Below are 21,198 nucleotides of genomic sequence, written 5' to 3' on the forward strand. Positions count from 1 at the left end.
GTGGAGGCACATTGGTGTCAGTTTGATGGGACACATTGGTGTTGGTTTGTTGGGAGGGGTGGGGCACATTGGTGTGGGTCTGGAGGGATGGGGCATCCTGGTTTGGATGGGATGGGTGCACAGTATGGGTTTGGAGGGAGTAATGGGTCATCTAGGTGTGGGTCTGGAGGGCAGGATGGGGCGTCTTGGTGTGGGTCTGGAGGGAGGGGATGGGGGCAAATTCATGTTGGTCTGAAACAGGTATGGGGCATCTGTTGGTCCGGAGGGTGGCATGGGGCATCTTGGAGTGGGTCTGGAGGGAGAATATGGGTCACATTTGTGTGTTTTTGATGGGAGGGACGGGCATATTGGTCTCGGGGAGGGATGGGGCACATTGGTGTGGGTCTGCAAAGAGGGGATGGGGCACATTGGTGTGTGTCTGCACGGAGGGATGGGGAATCCTGGTTTGGGTTGGATGGGGGCATCAGTGTGCATCTGGAGGGCGGATGGGGGCATCTTGGTGTGGGTCTGGTGGGAAGGGATGGCGGCACATTGGTGTGCATCTGGGGGAGAGATGGGGCATCCTGGTGTGGGTGGGATGGAGCACAGTGTGGATCGGGAGGGATGGATCATCTAGGTGTGGGTCTGGTGGCCAGGATGGGGCGTCTTGATGTGGGTCTGGAGGGAGGGGATGGGGGCACATTTGTGTTAATTTGAAACAGTATGTGGCATCTGTTGATCTGGAGCATGGCATGGGTCATCTAGGTGTGGGCTGGCAGGGTGGGATGGGGCATCTTGGTGTGGGTCTGGAGGGAGGGGATCGGGGACATTGGCCTGTGTCTGGGGAGGGATGGGGGCACATTGTGGGTCTGAAAGGAGGGATGGTTCATCTAGGTGTGGGTCTGGAGGGCAGGATGGGGGCATCTTGCTGTGTGCATGGAGGGATGGGGGCACATTGGTACCGGTCTGAACAGGCATGGGGCATTTGTTGGTCTGGAGGGTGGGATGGGTGCATCCTGGTGTGGGTGGGATGGGTGCATCTGTGTGCATCTGGAGGGTGGGAATGGGGGTATTTGGAGTGGGTCTGGATAGAGGGGATGGGGCACATTGGTGTGGGTTTGATGGGAGGGATGGGGTACATTGGTGTGGGTCTGGGGGTAGGGATGGGGCACATTGGTGTGGTTCTGGAGGGAGGTATGGGGGCACAGTGGGTCTGGAGGGCAGGATGGGGCATGGTATGGGTCTCGAGGTGGGATTGGTGGCAGCTTGGTGGGCTCTGGAATGGAGGCATGGTGGCATCATGGTGTGGGTCTAAGTGAGGTATGGGACATCTTGGTGTGCGTCTGGGAGGGCTGGGGCACATAGGTGTGGGTCTGGAGGGAGGAATGGGGACATTGTTGTGAGTGAGAAGGGAGGCATGGGACACATTGGTGTGGGTCTGGAGGGAGGGATGGGGCATCTTGCTGTGTGGAGGGAAGATGGGGCATCATGGTGTGGGTCTTGAGGAAGGGATGGGGCATCTTGGTGGAGTCTGGATCGGAGGAGGCATCGTTGATCTGGAGTGGAGGGACAGGGCATATAACGGGGGCATGTCAGGGAATGATGGAGCATGTGGGTCTCAGTGAGGGCTGGAGCACTCTGGTGGGAAGGAAGGGGGCATTTGGGTGTGAATGGAGGGATGGGGTATGTATGTCTGGAGAGAAGGATGTTGGTTTATGGGAGGGCTGGGAACATGTGTGTGTCGAAGGGATGAGGTAATCCTGGTGTGGGTATAGAGAGAGGGCAGATGGCGCCGTCTGAGTCTGGAGGTAGAGGTGAAGTATATGGGTGTGGCTCTGAAGAGAGGGGTGGAGCATCTTGGTGTAGTTCTGGAGGGACGGCTAGGGTTTGGAGGGAGGTGGCATTTGAATCTGCAACGTGTGTTTGGAAGGGGAAATGGGGCATTTGAGTGTGAATTGGAACATGTATGGATGGGGTATCTGCTTGTGAGTGGATGCATGAAGGATCGAGAGCCGCAGGCCCGAACTCGGTTGCGTCCCAGACGTGCACACCCGCAGCCCAGGCCACCCCTCGCTCTATGGTCCGGCCAGCAGAGCAGTCCGGGCGTGTGGGAAACCAAGCGCCGGGGAGCGGGATTCCCTTCATCTGCTGAGTCGCAGACCCTCTCAGGTGGGACAGGGACGCTTGGCAGGGTTGGGTTAACCTGCTGGAGATTTCCCCAACAACGTACCAGAGAGGGAGCCCCGCGCACCTCCTCTCCTCATCGAGCCGACTGCTGCACTGGCCGGGGACATGCGTGCCTCTTTGACCCGCCAGCGGGCGGGCATTGGTGGGCACACCCCGGGCGGCAGGGAAGCCCCGAGAGGGGGCAGCCAGGAGCCGAGGGAAACCTGCCGGTTCCCAAGGGACGCCTCCCCAGGCAGAGAGGGGTCCGGCACGCCAGGCGGGCGTCGAGGTTCCAGCCGCTCACATCTGTGGGTGGGCCCAGGCCCGGCCCGCCAGCGCAGCGGGCAACCATCCCTCTTGCCCAGGTACCTGGAGCTCGGCCCTTTGCGGCCAGGCTGGGGTTTGAAGGCTCTAGCGGTCCCACTGACCCGCCCCCCCCCCGCCTGTACTGTCTGTCCCCTCACTCCCAAAAGGTGAGCGGATAGGGGTTGGGGAAGGATGAGTGGATTGGGCCGGGTGAGCTGGCAGCAGAGCAGCCTGCCTCCATCCCTGTGGGAAGTGCTGTGTTGCTGCAGACGGCGGGCAGGCTTCCCGGGCTGAGTGCTTGGATTTCTTTATTTTTGTTGTTTTAAAACCACAATGGTCTCGGCCGACTCCCAAGTGGGGACGCTAGACGGGGCGCTGGGCTGTCTCGCCACAGGTGGCGCTGCCTTCCTCCCGGCCTCTCCAGCACTGGCAGGGTCAAGCCGACGTTTGGAACAAAAAACAATTTGACTGTGACTTTTGGCAGTGGATCACTCGGCTCTCGCGTCGATGAAGAACGCAGCTAGCTGCGACAATTAGTGTGAATTGCAGGACACATCGATCATCGACACTTCGAATGCACCTTGCGGCCCCGGGTTCCTCCCGGGGCTACGCCTGTCTGAGGGTCGCTTGAACATCAATCACCCCGGTGTTCCCTCGCATGGGAGCGGCTGGGGCTGTCGCAGGGACCCCGTTGCCTTTGCCCCCCCTATGGACAGACACCGATCAGCACTGATGCAGGATCCCTGGCGCGCAGGCTCACTGTCGGCACGTCCCGGCCTCCCCAGTTCCCCCGCCTTGTGCCACTTTCGGAGGGCCCAGCGTGCCCTGGTGGCGGCGGGGCTTTAAAAAGCCTGGCGCACCTTCACCCTACCCCAGGGCACCTGGCTGTGCCGCTTGTGGCTGACTGGGGTGTCCGACGGCTACCGGCGCGGGATGGCCCTGGAGTGCGGGCCTCACGACCATGTGTGCTTCGGCCGAAGATCGGGACATCGCACACTCGGCTGCGCTGGAGGCACAGGGCTGGGGCAACCTCCCCCCGTACAGCCCCGACAGAGGCCGGCCGCCCCGAACTTTCTGCTTCCCTGACTACAGCCTCCGATCAGACGTGGCGACCCGCTGAATTTAAGCAGATTACTAAGCAGACGAAAATAAACTAACCAGGATTCCCTCAGTAACGGCGAGTCGAGAGGGATGAGCCCAGCGTTGAATCCCTGTTTAGTGGCAGGCGTGGGAAATGTGGCGTGCAGAAGGCCGACTCCCCGGCGTTGCTCAGGGGGATCAAGTCCTTCTGATCGAGTCTCACCCCATGGATGGTGTTAGGCCGACAGCGGCCTCTGGCACACCAGGATCGTGTCTTCTCAGAGTCGGGTTGTTTGGGAACGCAGCCTAAAGCGGGTGGTAAACTCCATCTAAGGCTAAATACGGACACGAGACAGATGGCCAACAAGTACTGTAAGTGAAAGTTGAAAAGAACTTTGAAGAGAGAGTTAGGGTGTGAAACCATTGAGAGGGAAACGGGTGGGGTCCGTGCAGTCCGCCCACAGGATTCAACACAGCGGGCAGGTCGGTCGCCTGGAAACGTCGGATGACCTCGCGGGACTGCCACCCGGGCACATCCTGCCCCTGCAGGGTGCATTTCCTCTGTGGCGGTGCACAATGAGCGGCTCTGGGTCAGCTGGGAAGGCCCCAGGGAGCGGGTGGTTCTCCGCTCCGGCAGAGAGTGTTACAGCCCCCTGACAGGAGTTTTGCTGTGTCCGCGGGGCAGAGGGAGATTGACTGCTGCCACGCCCTTCTCCAGCAACTGTCACGACTCCTCTTGGAGGTCGCCGGGGCAGCAACAATAGACAGAGCTCCCGATGCGACTGTTGACTGTGGTGGACTGCCCTTTGCACCCCGAACATGCTGCGCCACCGGGAAGGGAGGCCCACGAAGGGCGCCAGGGGTCTGAGTCGGTTACCCACCCAACCCGTCTTGAAACACGGACCAAGGCGTCTTAACACGTGTGCATGTCGGAGGGCTGAACGAAACCCTGTGGCGCAATGAAGGTGGGGGGCAGCGCGTGCCGGCTGGGGTGGGATCCCGTCACCATGGGTGCACCACTGGCCGTCTAAGGCAAGTGCAAGTAACAGAATTAGCGACGCTGTGGGTCCCCGTACCTCTGCACGAGTAGAGGTTGGTAACGAGGCTCGGCTGGAGCTCTGGGGCGGCTGTGGCGCCTTCCCCGTCCTTGGGGTAATGCCACCCTTGTGTGACCAAGTCCGAAACGCAATGCTGGTGTCTATGGCCGGCCCGAGCGGACCCCTTTCCTCTGTGGGATTAGAACCGCTAAGAACGGCCAGCTCTGTGTTCCATGGCATTCATGGTTTTGTTCTGGTCCCCGTGGCAAGTGTCACCTGTGTGTGACCAAGTCCCCAAGCCCAGCAGCGGTCGCAGGAAGCCCCAGCGCAGTCCCCGTGCCTCCCTGGAGGGAAAAGTTCCCATGCCTCGTGGGCAAGTGTCCTGTAAAATGATTTCAGAAAGTTGGCAACCCTACTTGCAGAGAGCCATCTGGTCGTGCAATGCTTTCCAATGGGCCTGGACAGGAAGGGCCTTCGGCCCCCACTGGCAAGTGCCCAGGGGCAGTGGGCGGCAGCACCCCACCCCGGCTGTCCTCTAACTCTGGCCCGTGCCGCCCTGGAGCTTTGGAGGGGGGTGGCCTTTAGAGCTTTTCCCTCCGGGCAGGGATGGTGACCCTTCCGGGGCTCCCCAGGGCCACTGCTGGGCTTGGGGATGGACGACCCACATGCCCGGCAGGTGCCCGAGGCCGGGGACAGAACCCCCGGCTGCCATGGAGCTCTGGCCGGGCCGACGTAGAGCTTTCTGCTCCGCCTTCGAGCTTTTCCCTCTGGGCAGGGACCGGGACCCTGCCGGTGCTCCCCAGGACCGCCGCTGGGACGGATGACCCACACGGGAGACGGGCACCCAAGGCTGGGCCCCCTGGATCTCTAGAGGGGGCCCCTTTAGAACTTTTCCCTCTGGGGAGGGCCGGGAAACCCGCCGGGGCTCCCCGTGACTGCAGCAAGGCTTGGGGATGGTGGGCACACCTGGGAGACGGGTTCCCACAGCCCCACAAACAAAGCATTTACCTAACTGAAAGGAGGTGGGACTTTTATCCATCCAGCATAGGACAGATTCCTCCAAAACTGGACCGTCCTGCAGAATACGGAACAGTTGGCCACCATATCTGCGAGCCCTGTGTTAGGGAGAATTCTCCAAATGTGCTAATTTCCCTTTTGCGACCCCCAGGAACTTTGCTGGATTTCTAGGATTTTATTTATTTTTACCTGGGAAGAGTGTAAGCCTTTTTTTTCCCCACTCTTCCGTGTATCTTTTGTGTGTTTTACTTTTGTGTTATTTGATAATGGAGTTTTAAATCAACCTCCATGGCATCATTTTATTCTGTGTGTCACACAGCACCTTCAGTGCAGTGGCACAGGTGTGTCTTCCAGACTCCCCAGGGTCTAAATACCTTTCCTGGGACTGATTACTGTCTCCCAGGGCATGTAAAGTTAAATTGACTTTACTAGTCTCTTGAAATTTACTGACCCAGCACACCCTATCTTATTATAGAGTGCTAGAGGGGTTGCTTAGCTTCCCCAGAGTCAAAACACTCATGTAACAGTAAAACGTTACCTTTTCCTATTTTAAATGGCTGGTGGCAGTGGTTTAGATCAACAACCGTGATTTTTCGTGACCGCTAACAACGGTAGCTCAAAATCCGGGGTAGCCATGTTTTTCAATATGGCGCCCCAGGTCATCTTTTTTCGCCATTTCTTTTAGGAAAAGTCCTTCTTGTGTTTGTCTCTGCGGGCCAAACCAGGTTTGGTCCCTTTGTTCGTGCCCTTTGGCGAGATTCTGTGCTCAAGCCCTCCTCTGGTGTCTGGGGTGGACAGGATGTGAGGGAGGTGCCTGAAACTCCCTGTGCTTAGTGTCCTAGGAGACCTGAAAGCACTTTGGTGTGATTGGCCGGCTGGCTGTCCGGCAAGGACAGCCACCCTGCTGTGTGAGTGACAGCCAGGCTGAATGAATAAGGGGAAAACTGTTTAAAAGCAGGTCTTTGGGACTTGGAAAGCAGAGTCGACCACTGGAACGAAAGAACCGAAGAGGAGAGGAAGGAAGAGGACTGCTGCGACTCCTGGACTACCGGTGAAGCCCTGCTGCAGGTCTGAATTGTCTGAAACTCCGACGACAGAGAAGCCCTTCAAGGTTAACTTCTTCCCTTGAGTTTGGTGGGAACAACCAACTTGCAAGCCACCTGGACACTGTCCTATTCTGGACGAATTTTTTTCAGAGTGCTGTTGAAAATTGGATAGCCAGAGGGAAGGAACCCAGGGGGACTTTAAGGCACTCGCACCTTAAACTGACGTCTTGCTACAGCTTTTGGCCTCTTTCCTGGGCAGTGCAGGAACCTCCCGACATCGTCCTTCTTGTCCCCATGACTGAAGCTCAGTAATAGCGAGATCTGCTCGAACTGCCAAGAACAGCTGCATCAGCTATAGCTTTCTTCATTTTAAAGGTACTGTGCAAACGCGGTCTGGAAATCTTTTTGGCCATCGAGAAAGTGCGTGAAACTTTCCTCAACTACGAAGGCTTGTCCTTCCCTAAACATTCATCAAACTTTTCGCCTAGCCAAATCCTTTAAAAATCTGTGGCAAAGATTTAACTGTTACATACCAGAACTGTGCTATCCTATACAAAAAACTCTGAACCTTTGACTTTGGCCCAGGCCTATTGCGAAGAATTGCTGGTTGTATTTAACTTGAACCCTTTGCCCTGCCTATGATTGTATTTGGGCCGTCTATTCTTATAACCTTGTCTTTTTTCGCTCCCTTTCTAAGTATTTAAAGTGCCATTTTGCTCACACTTCATTTTTGAGCTAAACTTGTTTAGTTACTTACCAGTTGGATTATTGTGGTGTATTAGTGTGTGATATTGAGCTGCTTGTGCTAGTGTAATGTTTTATAAATGATTGAGTAAATAAATGTATATTCTTTTACTGAGAAACCTTGAAAAGTGGTTACTTGAATCACTGTATTGGTTGATCCTTTGTGTAACTTGTTCTATTGCTCACTTAAACTCTTGAGATAAGTCTGGCTGCTCAGCCATCGCTACCACTTTACTGTGTAGTACAGGCTTGTACCAATGGTGAACTTGTGCTTACACTTGTACTCATAATTAGCTGTAGTGTTCCCAAAGGGTACTGCAGGTGATTCTGCCTAACACCCTGCCATCTGGTAGTTGGCCATAGTAATGAATGCAAGGGCCAGGTGGCTGGGCTGCTCTGGAAGTCTTGATGGGCGTCAATTAGACATTTCTCTCCAGTTGGGTCTATAAGGAGACTGGACACTTTTGCCAACAGGTCCCACTCTGCCACTCTTGGAACACAGATTACAAGAAAGCTTAGTCACCTTCCTCCAGATTACTATAGACAGGGTGTGAGAGACCTGTCTCCACTCTGTTCTCGCTGCCCAACCCGGGCTCCATGGCGAAACAACCCACCCTCCCCAGGCCGGCCGGTGGCTGTGCCCCCCCCCACGCAGTGCCCCAGCAGAGACTGGCCTGCTGGGGGCATTCTATCTTGAAGGACTGTGTCCCTGATTGGTCCTCTGGTCACACATGCTGCTAATACTTTCTCACAGGTCAGATCCCAGCTTCTCTCAAACACGCATTTGTTCCACCTTTTGAAAAAGCCTTCTTTAGACCCTCTTGTCCTAGATAATTTTTGTCCCATTTTACTTCTTATGAAGCATTTTTGAAGCCTTAGCCTGCCCTATCCAGAGTTCCTTTCTTCAGTAATCTTTCTTCTTCCACGCTTCGCAATCTGTTTTTTGTCCAGAACGTGGTACAGAGGGGGTGTTGGTCTCCAACGTTGACGATGTGGGTCGGTTGCACGACTCGAGCGGCGTCTGTGCTTTATTGTTACTTGACTTATCTTGCCACCTTTGATACCATTGACCATGCCGTCTTGCTCATCCGGGCGGGCCTTTCTGGTGCTGGTCTTTCCTGATTTTCTTCATTTCTCTCTGACATAAAAGTCAATTTCCCTCCCCCTTTTCACTCTGTGCCCACTGCCTTGACATGTGGAGTCCCTCAGGGTTCCTCCATCTTCCAGGTTTTGTTTAACATGTAAATGCAACCTCTTTCCAAGCTTATCTCACGGCTTCCAATGTTACTCTTAACAGATGACACAGATTCTAGTCCGTTTAGATATCTCACTCTCCCTCTCCCCTACACACTCTCTCTCAGACAGTGACCAGATTTAGGGCCTGCCTTGAAGCTGTGGGTGCATGGATGTGTAATAGCTGGCTCAAGTTGAATGGGGAAAACATTGAGGTGTTGGTGGTAGGCCCTCCTTCCTCTACTGCCTTTTGGACCCCCTCTTTTTCGCCATCTTCCTTGGGCCCGTTTCCTTCTCCTGTTCCGCTAGTGAAGGATTCAGGGGTAAAGATATTAGCCTCTCTGTCTGCGGAATCTCATATTAGTGCAGTATGTCAAAGGGGCTATCTTCAACTGAAAGCCCTTAGTAAAGTTCTTTTTCTCCTTTTCTCAGTTACGTGCCCCTGTGCTGTCCTCACTTGTTATGTTCTCAATGGACTACTGTGATGCCCTATTTCTGGCACAACCCGTCTACCTCTTATGGCACCTTCGAGTCCTGCAGAACTCTGCAGCCAGAATAGCCGCTTCCACACCTAGCTATGCTCACATTACTCCAGTTGTGCACCATCTTCATTAGCTACCCATGGCCAAACGCTTTGAGATCAAGGCCTAATGTCTAGTTCATCATGCCTTTTATGGAACTGGGGCAGAATATCTACAGGCCAAATTCTGTCTGTACGTTCCTGCTCGGACACTCTGCTTGCTGAATGCCTGTCTTGTTTCTGTACCCTGATTCAAGGCCACTCGTATTGGGGACCAATCCTTTCCGGTCGCTGCGGCCCAATTTTGGAATTCTGTTCCCTGTGCTTTACATGCCACTGAGAACTATCTCTGATCCTAAAAATGTATCTTTTCTTGCTCTTTCCATCCTCATTCCGCTAGCTAGCGCTAAGATGCCTTGGGTGTACCCTGCAGTTTACAAGTATTGGTAACATAACCTAACACATGAAAGATATACAATTAAACCTTGTGAGCCTATGTTCAGTCTCAGACAGAGGGAATAGGTTGTCAGGAATTGCAGGGTTGAATAGAGGGAAGCAACCAGACTTTACGAATAGCACTCAGTGCAGAACGCCTTCAGTGTCAGATTGCTGGATCTGGCAGGTCACCACTGCGTGTTGATATGCACTAATCTGCACTAACACAACAACTCGGTTTTATGTCAGCATGAGGTCTACAACTCTCTGCATGTTCGCACTCAAGTCGTGGGACTGGTGCCTGCAATGTTTGCCCAATAGCGTCCCACGTGGCGAAAAAGGAGAATGTATGGGCGGATGTTCTGAGTTGAGTCATATGTCCCCCCATGAAGGGGAACATCATGTGAAAACATTACAGCCAATCTTCTGAGCTTGGGGTATGCTGACTCTGAAGATAAAAGTTTACTCTGTATCCATCTTGGAAGGGTAAGGGGAGAACTCTCACAGGGATGCCTTTCTCCTCACTTGAGATGGCCGAACTCTTTCCGCCAGTCCCTCTAGCACAAATTGAAGCACGCAAGCAACTACCATCTAATTCTGATTTCACCAAACTGGCTCAAGAGGTTGTGGTATTACAACCAGAAAGTGCTGAGTTCAGAAGCCCTATGGAGCTTACTGTTGAGGATGGATCTTCTCAAACAGTAAAGGGAGGTGGGCGGGGGGGGGAGGGGAGTCTTGTACCTAAGCACACATCTTTCCTTGATGGCCTGGTCCTGGAGTACTGTGGTGACCTGGAATGAGCAGTCTGACCAAAAGTAGGATTCTTGACCCTATCTAGAGGCGGTTCCCTACCTCAACAAAACTAAAACTTGTGTCAAAAAGAAAGTATTCAATCCTAGTCAAACTCCAAAACTATCACGGTCAATACAAAACAAACAACTAAGCTAACTAAAGAGTTCTTATCACAACCCAGGAGAGTACAAGTGTCGATGTTCTGTGTTCACAAAGTACCACACTTGTAACAGAAGGGAGCCATTCTCCAAGTTTTATCTGTCCAGTTTACGCAGATTCCTCTTAAGTATACTTTAGCATTAAATCCTCCATCTACATGCTTAATTCCTTCCACTGCTTTGGTGTTCTCTTTACTTGAACACTGTCTTTCAACTTGGCCCCACTAGGACGAGCGAGAGGCTCCTCGAGTATTTTGCAACTACTCAATGACACAGTTTTATGGAACTGACCAGGGAATGGCTTCACAAAATGGTTTACTTCTTTTATCTCCGTTTCCAGTTCATAAGTTGCCCCGGGCCCCTCCTGGACTTATCACTGTTCCGTTTACCTTCTCTCAGGGAATTCTTCACCGGTTTTGCCAGGGGTCGTGGGTTCAATCGTCTACTTTCTTCTTCCACTCTACTTCAGCTGGCTAAACTTTGCGGCCTGTCACTCTCTTCCTCTGTTTGCTCGAGTTTGTGGTCTGTCACTCACTTGTATTACTCTTCTTCAGCCCGCTTGACTTTGTGGTCCGTTGTGACTGGTGATCAGGGCGCAAGTTTTCGGACAAACAGTCCACCCATTACAGGACTTGCAACCACCAGTTTCTCATACTTCCCTCTTGGCTCTGTCCATAGGCTAGTTCTAATTGTCAGGGTGTCGTTCTTGGATCGTATGATGCACCCGCTACAGGTAATGCCACCACTGCACTGACTTTCAACTTCAGGTTTGCTGACTCTCCAATGATGCATGAGACGGTTCCCTTGCGTCCCTCGGTTCAACTTCAGCACTACAGATGGCCATCTCACTACAGCCTCAGAACGTGGGCTTTTTGTCAGTGTCCTTGCTTGTCGGACTCTCCTGCCAGAGGTAGCTCTCACTTCAGAGGTGGTTTCCCTAGTCCTTCTTTACTGTTTGTCTGCAGTAGCTGGGACTGCCCTAGCGTAACATCAGTCCGATTGAGAGCAGCTAGTTGAATACTTCATGCTTGACTGTAGTGTACTTGGTTTCTTCTTCATCCCAGTCCTTATCACAGGGAGACTGTCTGACACATTACAGTTATACATTCTCTGATTGTATCATGTGTAAGCAAGAGTTGGGTGTTATTTCCCCTTGTGATTGGAGTTAAAGGCACTGTATCCCAAACTCTCATCCGTATCCCCAGGCATGGAGTTCCTCCCTATGAGGTCCTCCCTCATGGTCCCACCTCTAGGGGGGGACTATCGGTTAGCGGCTTTACCTCCCTAAATTCCAAGAAAGTCCCCCCCCCGCACCTCCCCTTGGGGAGAAGTGACACCATCTGAAGGATTGTTACAGGACCTAGGTTACAGTCACCTGGGACCCTCTCAAAAGAACATGTGGAGTATTAGGGCCACTAGGAAGGATTCCACCAGGTCACAGTACGCAGGTAAATGGAGGTGTTATTATTTAAAAATGTAATATAACAAACTAAGGCTGAAGAGCGTCTAGGTGGTGTTGCCACTGGTGTTTAGGGAGTGACAAAAACGCACTGCAGGCGAGACTGGATGAGATCTCCTTCTTCACACAATTAGTGGAAAGTGGTGCGTCTGTGGTCTCTTATCTAACCTATTTGGCAGCGAAAGGGGCCTATTAGAACAGCTGACTGTGGATGCTGTCATTTGTAAATCCATTAATTTGGAGCCATGTTAACAGTCTACATAGATTACCTGCCATGGAGAATGCTGCACAACCAGTGGGACCTCACTGTGGTTCTGTCGTCGCTCATTTGAAAACTGTGTGAACCGCCAATTGTCAATGGTTGTTGTTAAAGGTGTACATTTTGGTTGCCGTCACCCAGGCCTGCTGGATAAGTGAGCTTCAAGCGCTCCATGCAGAACAGCCTTCTATTATCGTCTACGGGGAAAAGGTGGTTCTCAAAACACACTCCAATTTACGACCAAAGGTGGATTTTGCCTTCCACATCAAAGAAGAAATGGCACTATCAATTTCTGCAAAATCTCACTGTCTGCTGTGCAACAACAAATGTCAATACACAAACAACTTCATGGCTCTAGCCTCACTAATCGACTAAATAAACATTGCTAGCTTTATTGAAATCGGCAATAAATGCTGATAAACAATAAATTGATATCCTGAGTCATTTTCCTCAATACGTCAGACACAGCGTGGAGCATAAATAAGGGAATTGTTTGTGAACAAAAATAAAAGCGTAATGCATGTAATGGCAGCAAAATATATGCAGGTGCACGTTAATGGAGAAATATGTTCCACTCATTTTGCCCTGCTCACAATGACTTATTGCAAAACACTAACCGCATACCTAACACAAAGAGCTCATCAAAAAAACAATACATATCAAAACACATAAATGCATGTTAAATACTGACACAACTGCTTTGTACATACAAATTCATTATACAAAAGTGCTGAGTGCAAAATGTGTCATAAAGGCAATCCAAAACCATATTACTTCACCAAGGCAAATCGTAAATATTGGAAATGCCAGACTAAAGTGCAAAGAGTATAACAGATTCAAAAAGTGCCAGGTGCGATTCAGAAATTTGTCGAGTGTTTCTGAGTTCCTTCCACTCTAACCACATTTTAAATTTTAGGCAGTGTGAGTTGCTTTTCATGTTGTTTTAACTAGCTGTTCTATAAAACCATATTTTTGAGTGACATCTGAGATCTTTAGTTGTCTATATAGTGTACCCATACTTGTTCACACTACCGCACCATTATGCAAAGCAAATAATTTATAGTTTGACAATTGCATCACAAACCTCTGGCTCTGTGTATCGGCGTGCCTCTGCTGAAGGTGTGAAGTTGTGATATCTGTTGAGCTCTTACAGGAAATATTGTGACAAAAGATGTGAACATTCGCAAACTTTTTCCGTTATCAAATTCTTGCAGCTTTTCATGTGCAGTTATGAGAACCGTTTTTCCACAAATGTTTCACTTATGGGCTTCTTTTTCGTCCAATCCCGCCAGGTAAATCTGGTTCACTCCATATGGCTCCACCAATTTCGATCTTTGGTTTTAAAAAGGCAGTTGACAAATATGCTGTGTAATGTATAGTCTACACATGTAGATGTACTTTTTGTTGCTCTACAGTGTAAGCACTTGTCATAAAAAAACACTTCCATTACCCAATTGTCTATTATTTCTTTAAGATAATGTTTGTTGTCTTTTTTTTTAAGTTGTATAGATTTTTATTAAGAATATTAGTGAACATAACACCAGTTAACAGTATAATTATCGGCTTATGTGTTTTGGTTGACTCTCCCCCAAACTGGTTGAAACACCCCCCCCCCTCTATTTCTTTAAAGTTTGTATACCACCAAAGGTAGATGGTGGGTTTGGATCAGGCCATATTGGATTGTGTAAGGGGTGGGGAAGAGGCAATTAAAACACATCGATCCATAGTTATGCCGATGGATAAGATATCTTACACTTTGGTCCAATTAAATGGTTATAATAAAGCTTGAATATGATAAATATGTAAGAACCATGAACTGATAACTTGAGTAATATAATGAATGGAAATAAGGCCTACTTTAACAATATGAATACTTTCCTGGAATATAAATGACTGAAGATATGACATTTTCGATGAAAAGAATTACATATGGAGTACAACAATGAACCGAGTGACCGCATTAAAAAGGGAGATAACTGTGAAGGTGGACACATGGGAATGGAGCTATGAGACCCTGGGGGGCCTACCTTCAGAAAGATAATAGTCAGTATATAAGGTATATTCCCGAGGCATCTACCCTATCCATTTTCTCCTTTGCAAGCTACCAGTCTGTAATTCAAGACCTGGTAGAGTTTTGAAGAATGAACAACTCTGCATTAGAAGGCCAAAAGGTCTGTGGGTATCATCTTTGATCCAACTAAAAGTACATTTGAATACACAGTCTGCAGGATGGATTGTTAAAAAGACATACTTGAGCTTGAGGGTATGCAATGAAGTTGGCAGAGTTATTGTGCAGCTGCCTGCAGGAGGCACCATGGTGGGGTCAGTCAGATACCATGACAGCGCTGCTTGACTTTAAGTTGGCAGCTGACAATGTATAACTGATGCAAACCACTAGATCTGAAGACGATGAGTTACTCAGAAGGGCCGATCACTTTGTCACATACACACAAGGACTTGGGTACATTTGTTAACATCCTTCCTTTTTCATTTTCAAAAGGGGCAGGACTATACATGGAGGCTTGGGTCGAAGGCTTAGTTTGGGAGTTTGTAAACAAGCGTTCCAGTAAAGAGCAGAGTAAAAGGGGATGAAGGGAGCGGAAGGAGAGTAAGACTTAAAGAGAGGTGGATGGGAGAGGAAGGTGACTATACTTGAAAAGAAGGGAAAGGGGGAGAACAGCTTGAAAAGGTGAAAACTAGCAAGAGAGAAATGGAAGGTGAGACACAAGAGAAAGGAGGAAATTACTTAGAGAACAATTTGAAAGGTACAGACAGAATTGGTGTAGGAAGACGAGGGCCACCGACAAAGGAACATTTTGGGAGAGGTACTGAGGAAGAAAAGGGAGGTGGAGGAAGGAAGAAGTGCAAACCAGTGACCCTGAAAATAAGGTAAATACTGTGGAAGTAGGCATGTGTCCGATAAGAGGTATGTTAGCTGGTGCCTGGTTGTAGATCTTAACCTAATAACTAGCACATCAAAAGTAGAGAGGGGTAGTGGAAATGCGAGGAGGAGTGCAACACTCTGGGTAAACCAACTGGACTGTGGTTTAACTCTCAACACCAAAGTGAGTGGTGCCTCTTCGGTTTCTGACTCTGCCGATGCATCCCACCGTCAGTGTCTGGCCCCTGAAAGGGCCTATCTTTGTCTTCAAGCCCACGGGTGCCAGCGCATCTTCAAGCCCAGGACAGACAAATGGTCTTTCTAGCTAGAAGCCCAAACAAATCTTCATGCATAGGAAGGCCAATGCATTGTCCATCCTAGGAGGGTCAACCCATGCACATATAGAGCATTAGAGGGGAACTACCTGAACCATTCACATTTGTCAATACAACTCTAGTTGAGTAATATTAGAATACGAAAAGTGGACACAGGAATAAAGTCCTCTAGAAGAAAGGGGGCCTCCTCACGAGTGTTTGGAATGTCAGCAGGTGGAATGTTATGGGTGTGAAATGCAAACAGAGAACACTAGAAGAGAATGCAAGGCAAATAGTACAGTGTGAGGGTGACGACAGAGAGTTGTTACTGCATAAAGATGAAATAAAGAAGTCGCAGATACTGGCTGTGTCCTGGATCGCTTCCTTAACTGGTGATGAGCTGCGGCAATGACAAAGAGCCTGCACTTGCCATTGATTGTGGTTGCCTTGGCTGAGCAGGTACAGGGTTAGTTGCGCAGTCGAATGGTGGCTCATTGGGACTCTGCAGGCCTGTATTGGGCAGTATCTACGTGAGCCTATGAGGACACAAGCTAGCCCCCTAGCAGCATAGGCGTGCATGCACGTGACCCAAGGACGCATGGTCTGGTGTTGCCAATTGTTACCTGGCAATTTGAGACATGATGAGGAGTTGACATGTCTTGCTCGGGCTGTCCGGTCAAATGGTCGAAAATAAAAGATCGAATGACCATTTGATCGAAAGTCAAATGGTCGAAAAAAAAATGGTCGAATTTTTTTTATTTATTTATTTATATATTTTTTTAGTTTTGTTTGGTAAAAAGAAAATTAATATAGAAAAAGGGGGTTTGGTGGGGAACCCTCCCAATAAGAAAAAAAATGTAAAAAAAAAAAAAAAATCGACCATTTTTTCGACCATTTGACTCTCGATCAAATGGCATTCGATCATTTGGTTTTCGACCAAATGACCTACAACCCTTGCCCAGCTATGTAACAAGCTGAAGGTATTCACTGCGGGCACTCCGCTCCGTGCTGTGCACTTCCCACATGCAGTGTAGCGACCGAAAGAAACGCTTGCACATGTAAGAGAGGGAGCATGCCGTAGCACAGTTGGCTGCTACTCTGAGGATTTTTCTCATTGGACCTTAAAAGGGAGATTACAGACATGTGTCCCCGCGAACAAGGTGACAAATACCAAGGGCAGGAAAATAGTGAAGCAACAGAAACGAATTCAAAGATAATGGCTAATAAACCATGCACTGGGATATTCCTAGGTCATTAAATGGAAAGAAAGATTCCAGAAGTATATGTTGGCAGTATATGGTTCTAATTATTTGAGTAAAAAGAATGAGGCACTGTCGGGCTGGACAACAATTTCTTAAAACTACCTGAATGCACCGAGATGGGCAACCAACTAAGTTTGATATATGCATAGCCAAGATTGACAAGCATTACGAGGTGAAGGGGAATAACATTTTGGCTTGTTATCAATTTGCCATCAGACAACAGAAATATTGTGAGATCATCGAGGAGTTGGTTACATCACTGAGAGGGTTGGCTATAAAGTGTTGTTATGAACATTATCAGAAAGTGTAAATTCGGGAAAAGTTGAAGATCAACAGAAGAGCAAGAGGTCCCCTCGTCGAATGGGAACTAGCCTATTCAAACTGAAGCATCTATTTCCTATTAGAGAAACGGCCCTCCAACCTGGAGAGGCAGAAAGGTCTTCTCGTCTAATGGAAGCTAGCCTACTCACAATGAAGCATCTATTTCACATTAGAGAAACAGCCTTCCAACCTGGAGAAGCAAAAAGGTCCTCTCATCTAATGGGAACAAGCCTGCTCATTGAGAATGATATAAAACCCATTATTATGCAGGATTTGACCACTAGGAGAGCAAAAACGGCGCTTTCTCTAATGAGAACTAGCATTTTCAGTGAGAGCAATCTAAATCCCATTATAATGCAGGACCTGGCCACTAGGGGCACAAAGGGCCAATTCTCTAATGGGAATTAGCCTACTCACACTGAAGCATCTATTTCCCAATAGAGAAATGGCCCTCCAACCTGGAGAGGCAGAAAGGTCCCCTTGTCTAATGGAAACTAGCCTACTCACACTAGCCTAGCCACAAAGCTCTTGCAGTCTCCAGGTTCCATGGAAATTTGCGTCCATACTGTCCCGTTCACATGTCTGTTATCTTTTGTTTGTGGAATCTCATCGTTGCGCCCTGATGCCTGCAGGCGACCAGCGCTTTATAAACAAATAAATAAATGAAACTGAAGCATCTATTTCCCATTACAGAAACAGCCCTTCAACCTGGAGAGACAGAAAGGTCCTCTCGTCTAATGGCAACTACCCTACTCAAGCTGGAGCATCTGTTTCCAATTAGAGAAACAACCCTCCAACCTTGAGAGGCCGAAAGTTCCCCCCCCCCATCTAATGGGAACTAGGCTACTCACACCGAAGCATCTATTTCCCATTCGAGAAACGGCCCTCCAACATGGAGAGGCAGAAAGGTCCTCTTGTCTAATGGGAATTTGCCTACTCACAAAGAAGCATCTATTTCCCATTAGAGAGACTGCCTTCCAACCTGAAGAAGCAGAAAGGTCCTCCTCTAATGGGAACTAGCCTTCCCAGTGAGAATAATATAAAACCCAGTATTATGCAGCACCTGCCCACTAGGGGAGTAAAAAGGGCCCTTTCTCTAATGGGAACTAGCCTTCTCAGTGAGAGTAATCGAAAAACCATTATTATGCAGGACTTGGCCACAATGGGGGAAAAAAGGGCCAATTCTCTAATGGGAATTATCCTACTCACACTGAAGCATCTATTTCCCATTAGAGAAACGGCCATCCAACCTGGAGAGGCAGAAAGGTCCTTTCATCTAATGGAAACTAGCCTACTCACATTGAAGCATCTTTTTCCCATTAGAGAAACGGCCCTCCAACCTGGAGAGGCAGAAACGTCCCCTTATCTAATGGGCACTAGCCTACTCACACTGAAGCATCTATTTACCACTACAGAAGCAGCCCTCCAACCTGCAGAGGCAGAAAGGTCTTCTCGTATAATGGGAACTAGCCTACTCACACTGAAGCATCTAGTACCCATTAGAGAAACGGCCCTCCATCCTGGAGAGGCAGAAAGGTCCTCTTGTCTAAGGGGAACTAGCCTACTAACACTGAAGCATCTAGTTCCCATTACAGAAGTGGCCCTCCAACCTTTAGAGGCAGAAAGGTCCTCTCGTATAATGAGAACTAGTCTACTCACACTGAAGCATCTAGTTCCCATTAGAGAAACGGCCCTCCATCCTGGAGAGGCAGAAAGGTTCTCTCGTCTAATGGTTACTAGGCTACTCACACAGAAGCATCTATTTCCCATTAGAGAAACGGCCCTCCAACCTGGAGAGGCAGAAAGGTCCTCTCGTCCAATGGGAAATAGCCTATTGACACTGAAGCATATATTTCCTATTCGAGAAACGGCCCTCCAACCTGGAGAAGCAGAAAGGTCCTCTCGTCTAATGGGAACAAGTCTACTCACACTGAAGCATCTATTTCCCATTAGAGAAATGTCCCTCCGACCTGGAGAGGCAGAAAGGTCCTCTTGTCTAATGGGAACTAGTCCACTCACAATGAAACATCTATTTCCCATTAGAGAAACGCCCCTCCAATCTGGAGAAGAAAAAAGGTCCTCTTGTCTAATGGGAACTAGCCTGCTCACACTGAAGCATGTATTTCCCATTAGAGAAACGGCCATCCAACCTGGAGAGGCAGAAAGGTCCTCTCATCTAATGGAAACTAGCCTACTCACATTGAAGCATCTATTTCCCATTAGAGAAACTGCCCTCCAACCTGGAGAGGCAGAAACGTCCCCTTGTCTAATGGGCACTAGCCTACTCACACTGAGGCCATCGATTTACCACTACAGAAGCAGCCCTCCAACCTGCAGAGGCAGAAAGATCTTCTCGTATAATGGGAACTAGCCTACTCACACTGAAGCATCTAGTACCCATTAGAGAAACGGCCCTCCATCCTGGAGAAGCAGAAAGGTCCTCTTGTCTAATGGGAACTAGCCTACTAACACTGAAGCATCTAGTTCCCATTACAGAAGCGGCCCTCCAACCTGTAGAGGCAAAAAGGTCCTCTCGTATAATGAGAACTAATCTACTCGCACTGAAGCATCTAGTTCCCATTAGAGAAACAGCCCTCCATCCTGGAGAGGCAGAAAGGTTCTCTCGTCTAATGGTTACTAGGCTACTCACAGCAAAGCATCTATTTCCCATTAGAGAAACGGCCCTCCAACCTAGAGAGGCAGAAAGGTCCTCTCATCCAATTGGAAATAGCCTATTGACACTGAAGCATATATTTCCTATTCGAGAAAGGGCCCTCCAACCTGGAGAGGCAGAAAGGTCCTCTTGTCTAATGGGAACTAGTCCACTCACAATGAAACATCTATTTCCCATTAGAGAAACGCCCCTCCAGTCTGGAGAAGAAAAAAGCTCCTCTTGTCTAATGGGAACTAGCCTGCTCACACTGAAGCATGTATTTCCCATTAGAGAAACGGCCATCCAACCTGGAGAGGCAGAAAGGTCCTCTCATCTAATGGAAACTAGCCTACTGACATTGAAGCATCTATTTCCCATTAGAGAAACGGCCCTCCAACCTGGAGAGGCAGAAACGTCCCCTTGTCTAATGGGCACTAGCCTACTCACACTGAGGCCATCGATTTACCACTACAGAAGCAGCCCTCCAACCTGCAGAGGCAGAAAGATCTTCTCGTATAATGGGAACTAGCCTACTCACACTGAAGCATCTAGTACCCATTAGAGAAACGGCCCTCCATCCTGGAGAAGCAGAAGGGTCCTCTTGTCTAATGGGAACTAGCCTACTAACACTGAAGCATCTAGTTCCCATTACAGAAGCGGCCCTCCAACCTGTAGAGGCAAAAAGGTCCTCTCGTATAATGAGAACTAGTCTACTCGCACTGAAGCATCTAGTTCCCATTAGAGAAACAGCCCTCCATCCTGGAGAGGCAGAAAGGTTCTCTCGTCTAATGGTTACTAGGCTACTCACAGCGAAGCATCTATTTCCCATTAGAGAAACGGCCCTCCAACCTGGAGAGGCAGAAAGGTCCTCTCATCCAATTGGAAATAGCCTATTGACACTGAAGCATATATTTCCTATTCGAGAAAGGGCCCTCCAACCTGGAGAAGCAGAAAGGTCCTCTTGTCTAATGAGAACAAGTCTACTCACACTGAAGCATCTATTTCCCATTAGAGAAATGGCCCTCCAACCTGGAGAGGCAGAAAGGTCCTCCCGTCTAATGGCAACTAGCCTTCTCAGTGAGAATAATCTAAACCCATTATTATGCAGGACCTGACCACTAGGGGCACAAAAAGGGGCCTTTCTCTAATGGGAACTAGCCTTCTCAGTGAGAGTAATCTAAAACGCATTATTATGCAGCACATGACCACTAGGGGAGCAAAAAGGGCTCTTTCCTCTAATGGGAACTAGCCTTCTCAGTGAGAGGAATCTAAAAACCATTATTATGCAGGACTTGTCCACTAGGAGCAAAAAGGGCCAATTCTCTAATGGGAATTACCCTACTCATACTGAAGCATATATTTCCTATAGGACAATCGGCCCTCGGCCCTGGAGAGGCAGAAAGGTCCTCTCGTCTAGTCAGAAATAGCCTACTCACACTGAACCATCTATTTCCCATTAGAGAAACGACCCTGCAACCTAGAGAGGCAGAAAGGTCCTCTCGTCTAATGGGAACTAGCCTACTCACACTGAAGCAT

At 49.2% G+C, this 21,198-nt stretch overlaps 1 non-coding gene across 1 annotated transcript; it reads left to right on the forward strand.

The window, feature by feature from the left end:
- The first annotated feature begins 2,923 nt into the window (after positions 1 to 2,923).
- Positions 2,924 to 3,077, forward strand: LOC138564899 (5.8S ribosomal RNA). The gene has a single exon (XR_011300825.1). It is a non-coding gene; the product is annotated as a 5.8S ribosomal RNA (ribosomal RNA).
- The last annotated feature ends 18,121 nt before the right edge of the window (positions 3,078 to 21,198 follow it).

This window comes from Ambystoma mexicanum, chromosome 1q, assembly GCF_040938575.1.
Source record: "Ambystoma mexicanum isolate Mex_15411 chromosome 1q, UKY_AmexF1_1, whole genome shotgun sequence".
Lineage (NCBI taxonomy): Eukaryota > Metazoa > Chordata > Amphibia > Caudata > Ambystomatidae > Ambystoma > Ambystoma mexicanum.